At 35.4% G+C, this 6,158-nt stretch overlaps 1 pseudogene; it reads left to right on the top strand.

Annotated features, from left to right (window-relative positions):
- Positions 1-5,866: 5,866 nt before the first annotated feature.
- Positions 5,867-5,949, top strand: LOC124101671 (U4 spliceosomal RNA; annotated as a pseudogene).
- Positions 5,950-6,158: the final 209 nt, after the last annotated feature.

The raw sequence follows: 6,158 nt of genomic DNA, 5'->3' as shown, positions 1-6,158 counted from the left end.
ACTCCAGGAAGGGAGGGAGGGGAGATGGAGACTGAGTTCAGCTATATAGGAAAAAAAGTCAATCAATGACATGTACATAATGATCTGTCCCTGAAGCTCACATGCACCTCTCTGGTGGATAGTCCTCCATGTGTATTGTCACACATTGACGCCAAGCAGGTAACATCCCAATAAAAGTGGAAACTATGGAACTGTCTCAGACTCTGTGCAATAAACCTGTTCCTTAGCCTAATTCTCATATGTATCTTTCCCTGAAATAATCTGTAACTCCGAGTACAATAGCTTACAGTGATTTCTGTGAGTTCTTTTACCACATTATCAGAATTGATGGTGAACTCTATTCCAAATTGTAGTTGATATCTACATAAGTGAAGGTGATCTTGTGTGTGCTATTTTCTTTAATTTTGTAGTTATAAATTAACTTCTTATAGTTGTTGTCAGAAGTCTTGATTAGAAATTAAAATTCTGAGGTCTTTTTCCTCCAATCTTGCAGTTTGACATACTGTGAATATAGACATTAGATCAACAAAGAAGAATTTCAGCAAAAAATTGGGTGCAGTTTCCAAATGTCTGTCGTAAGGAAACGGTTCACCAGCATGGAAGAAATGTGAAAATTGTTAGAATCAAACGTAGTCACTTGTGTCAACCTTAACCAAAAAATGAATAAATAAAGCTGATCAGTTATGAAGGAAGGGTTTTTATATTTAATTGCTTGACAGTAACTATCACAAATGACTCTGCCACAATGACAAGCTTGCATAGAAGATATAATAACTTCACACAAAAGGTATTTTCATCAAGAAATCTGCCCAGCAACTGTCTAGTCAACCAAGGGCTGATGCCACTCCTGATATTAATCATTGTGGCTAGTGATTACTGCTTCAAAATATCTGATGTAATCCTTCTTGTTTTTGACTTAAAAGTGTGTCCCTTTTTGTCAACCTCTGAATATTCCCATTCCCATGAGAGTGTTTTGCTCTTCCAAAGTGAATATTATTCTTTGGAGAATTTTTGTCTGATTTTTAAAATTCCTGTTGACATCAGGAGGAAGCAAAGGAGAAAAACAAAGGATTACATAACAATCACTCTAATGTAAAGAAATGTGAATGGGAGGATTAGATGTTTATTTTGGCTTACAGTTTTAGAGGTTTCAACCCAAGCTCACTTGGCCCCACCACTCCAGGCCTGTGGCAGCACATGACGGGAGTGTGTGGTAGAAGAAAACCCTCTTCCTTAGGGCCAGGAAACAAAAGGAGCGTGTGACAGAGAGGGGATTGGCAAGATTCCCAATGTCCCCTACAAGGAAATGCACCCAATGACTCAATTTCCTATAACTGAGCTCCATCTCTGAAAGGTCCCACTACCTCCCAATAGTACCAAAGCTAGGGACCAAACCATGAGTACAAGGGTCTTTGTGGGATACTAAGATCAACTCTCCAGAATGATAGCATGGTACCTGGAAGGAGGGGCAATTCCTAGGAGGATTAGAAACAAAGACTTGATCTAGAAATCCATATAGCATCTTCTGGATCATTCAGACTCTGTCGTCAAACTTGAATTCCAACTTCTCTTTCAAGGTATGCTTTGTATATTCAACTTGATTGTTGACATCTACACGTGGATGTCTCACAAATATTTCAAAACAGCATAAACAAACAAACAGCAACAACAAAAAATAATGTATTTTCTGTTGTGCCTCCCCAGTCTTTCCCACTTTAGTAATGTCAACATCATACATTTCATTATTTCTAAGACAAATCTAAGATTTGTCTTAGGCTCCTCATTCTGTCACACTCCAATTGGCAAGTCCAGTTTGCTTCTATTCATTACCCCCAGATCTCTTCTTTTATGCTTATCTTTAAACTCTTACCATTGTTTCTCAACCTCATCTACTGTAGTAGCCTTAGTAATGTATTCCAGGCATCCACTCTTACAACTTAAGATCAATTGTTCAAACAGTGGTGTTTAAAGATTTATAATAATGTTTTAAAAGTAATTTATATTTTTCTTTTTATTATCTAGTTATTCTCTTGTAATTCTGCATAAAACCAGATAAGCTAAGAAACCAGAGACTAGCGTACATTTCAGTTGAAGGAAACACAAATATTCAAATGAAAGCAACCTTACAAAATAATTTCAACTGTGGTAACTGATTAAGACTATGAAATACATTAATATGATAAAGGTCAAGTGGAGTGTAGATAAGTTTATCCCAGTAGGTTTTTCTGAGTGGAGCACAACTTAGTTGAGGCCTGAATTCAGAAGAAGTTAGTCATATAAAAAACTTCAGAGCAGGACTGCAGGCAGAAAGAAAAGCCAGTGCAAAGAACCTAAAAATTAGTTTGGCTTCTCTGGAAAGTTGAGAAAAAAATTGATGTGGCTACAGCATATTTTGAAGGGTGGACTCTATGAAATAAGATCACAGGAGTAGGTAAAAGTCACATCATATGGGTCTTTGGGGGAAAGCCATGATAAAGAATTGAATTTTACTTGACTCAGTATGGGAAGTGTTTGTGAGGTTTGAGCATATTGGTGACATGAAATTAATCAAGTTGTTGAAAGATTAATTTAGGGTTGGGGGTGTAGCTCAGTAATATAGTACTTGCTGACAGCCCTGGTTGGATCCATAGCACTGCAAAGGTTATTTTTAAAATTTCAGGAAAAGATGAGTTAGATTGGTATGACATACCAATTGTGAGAGTTGAATGATGAGAGTAGACTTGGAATAACCAAATGAGAAGACTAAAGAAAAGATGATAGCCTGGTTTAGGGTAGTGGAAATATATATGGTAGAAACAAGAACAGCATTATTGGGATTATTTTGAAAGTACAATGGGAAGAAATTTCTGAGGGACTGGATGGGGCCAGTACAATGAAGAGGGAAGAAACACGGTACTACTATGTATCTAAGCAAATGATGAATGCCTGTGTCATTCACTATAATGAACAACACTGAAGAAGAGAATGTTTTGTAGAGTACCAGTTTTCTCTCAGTAACACTGAGATTTCTATTAGACTTAAAATTGAGTTCTCAATATGTGGTTAGAGATTTGTCTTGGGATCCTGTAACTTAGGGAAGAAGTCACAGGTTGAAAGATCAATTTGGATTTCATCAGGAAGAAGAAATTGAACAGATTAAGAATACCTCGAAAGAGAGTAAAGATAGAAAATAGCAACTAACAAGGTCCCAAACCTGAATCACTCCAACATTTGGCTATAAGAAGAAGAAACATGAGGAAGAGCTGCTAATGAAAGTGAGAATCATTGTGGCAATGTGCATGTCACCTGTGACAAGGGACACGTCATTGGAAAAAGGCACAGAGGGAAAAGAATGATACAAAGTGATTCATAAATATGCAGCAGAAAATAATATATTTAAAAGGTAGAAATAGATGTTGTAGTAGAAAAAGTGAAAAACAACAGCATTAAGGAAGAATGAGAGATAGAATGATATAGAGACTAAGGGTTGTGTTTGCCTCTGTTCAAAGCCACCATTTCCTTCTCCAGTAGAGAAAACATAAAATTCAATACAGATGAAAGCAGAGTATGAGATAAGCCATTTGATTTACTGCATTTTATTAAGAGTCAAGGTCATCTACTTAGTTTGAAAATAAAAGCATGACTGTGAGAAGCCCCAAGAAGGAAGGTATGTGATAGTTCTTTTAGGATGAGCTCAATTTTTCTAAGAGAAGTCCCATAAATTAGCCAGGGTATGGAATAGAACTTCAAGTCAATTTCAGTGCCTGTTTGTGGTATACCATTTGGAGTCATGAAAGTAGTGAGATGTGACAAGAAAGTATTTAGCCACTCAGTTATTTAGAGGTAAAGGGGGCAATGGTGTGTGTGTGTGGGGGGGCTTTTGTAAATGAGTGATTACAATGCTGGACACCATGAATGTGGGGAAGTGAAAAGCAATGAAAAAAATGTGATGAGTAAATGAGTAAATCTGAAAGAGAATGAGACTTCAAGAGATGCTTAGAGTGAGATGGCTGGACAGGAGCCAGGAGATTAAGAATGTACACTTGAAATTGAAATATTGAAGGAAGAAAAAGAGATGGGAAAATAACTTCAGATACAGCATAGGTTTGGGAGAAAAAAAAATCCCTTATAAAGTACAAAATGAAAATAAATTGTAATCTGTAAAATAAGTGCAATAAAATAAAAATTGTGATGATTATTTTAATATAACTTGTATAATATTATTATCAAATTCTTCTTAAAATAACTATCTGCTGTGTTGTGTCTATGTGTTGCAGGTGCCCTAAACAAGGGCTTAGCCTTCCTTTCAAGTATATGAGCTCCTTGAAGCACTTCCATGGATAATTAGGTAAGATGACACACCTATGGGAAATCACCAATTAATAGGTTAATGTCTTTATTTGTAGTGTTATCATTTGCAGATCGAGAATAATGCTATTTAACTGGAAGTGTTGTTTAATAAGTTTGATGATGAAATGTGAGTGTGTGTGTGTGTGTGTGTGTGTGAGAGCGAGAGAGAGATGTGCTGCACAATAATATGTTGGTCAATGACAGATCACATACACAATGGAAGTCCCATAACATTCTATCACCTAGTAACATCATGGCTGTCTTAGTTTTTGTAAGTACACTCTATGATGTCCACATAATGGCAAAATCACTGGTTGATGCTTTGCATATAATAGATATGTCCTGATATTAAATGATATATAACTCTGTGTATATAGTGGGGGTTGCACTGAAGGCGCTCAATAACTTTTACTTCTTTTTACATTCTGGTTCTGACTTTTTTGAAACAAGACTATTGACATTTCTGATTTAGTTTAGGTTGTTACAACATTGATTTCAAGGACTTTTAAGTCATTATAGGAAAGAGAGTTTGCACTTGAATAAATTTAGAGAACCTAAACAATCCTAAATAAGGAATTCTGATTTTAAAATATTTTATCATGGGTGATGGGGGAAATGGGGAGACATTGACCAAAGACTACCAACCTACGTTTATAAGATATATAAGTTCTGGAGACCTTATGTACAGCATTGTGATTATAGTAAATAACATTGAATGGTGTGTTTGAAACTTGCTAAGAGAATAGATCTTAAATGTTTTAGTCACATGCACAAAAAAAAAAAAAACTATATAAAGCAATGGGCAACATTGTGATCATGATCTTGATTTACATATTAAATTTAATTTGCATATTAAATTTAAATATATACTGGTACATTTTTTTTGTCAATTATACCACAAAAAGAGCTAGAGAAAGTATTACTCTACTTTTTTCCTACAAGAATGTCTGGGACCTTTATTTTGTTTATGTGTACCATGACTGAGTAGAGAGAAGGTTGGATATATGCAATATAAATTTTCAAAGATTCTTTGATTAAAACTGTTTCTAAGATTCTCAATTTCCAAGGACCACACATTTATCTCAGAATTCCCTTTTCTCAAATTATGTGTCAGTTATTTCACACATGGATTAAGTGTGGGTGTTGAAGGCAAGATATAGTCAAGATTCGTTGATATAATTAAGAAGAATGCTATGACTCTTTCCCTCATGGATCTTAAAATCTAGTTACATCTGATGTTTCAAAGTTATCCTCCAAATATCCTTCAGAGATACTTTTTATCCATCTTTACTTCCTGGCAGTAGCAGTCTCCAAATAACATGTAGCCAGTAATTAATTATTTTAACTAAGTGACAAGGGCCTAGGGTATAACTCAAAATAGTCAAATACTGACACTCCCAGACAGATCAAATCTACTGAAAACATTCTCTTCAACAGCTTCAGAGTAAAGAAAGTGACTTTATTAGACCTTTTTAAAGACTATACAGGAAGATTTTTTAAAAAGATTAAGAAAATCAATATGTCATTTTTACAAAGTAGCTTTGCTCAGTGGCAGTATCGTAGCCAATGAGGTTTATCTGAGGCGCGATTATTGCTAATTGAAAACATTTTTACAAAGTAGCCTACAGTCAGAAGTTTCAAGCTCCAAGCCAAACTTTAAATCAGAATCTCAAATGTCACCTAACCTTCACAATGAGCAAAACTGGGATAATAGACATGAGGTTCCCATTTACTCAAACACTTTGATTAGTTCTGCCTGTGTGCCCAGCTCAGCCTTCAAAAGAAAGGCACTAACAAGTTTCTATTGCCTAGTCCATTTTGAAGGACAT

Source organism: Marmota monax, unplaced genomic scaffold (genome assembly GCF_021218885.2).
Source record: "Marmota monax isolate L192 unplaced genomic scaffold, Marmota_monax_Labrador192_F-V1.1 WCK01_AAM20220418_F8-fsc01235, whole genome shotgun sequence".
Taxonomy (NCBI): Eukaryota; Metazoa; Chordata; class Mammalia; order Rodentia; family Sciuridae; genus Marmota; species Marmota monax.
This window is presented reverse-complemented; position numbering and strand designations above follow the sequence as displayed.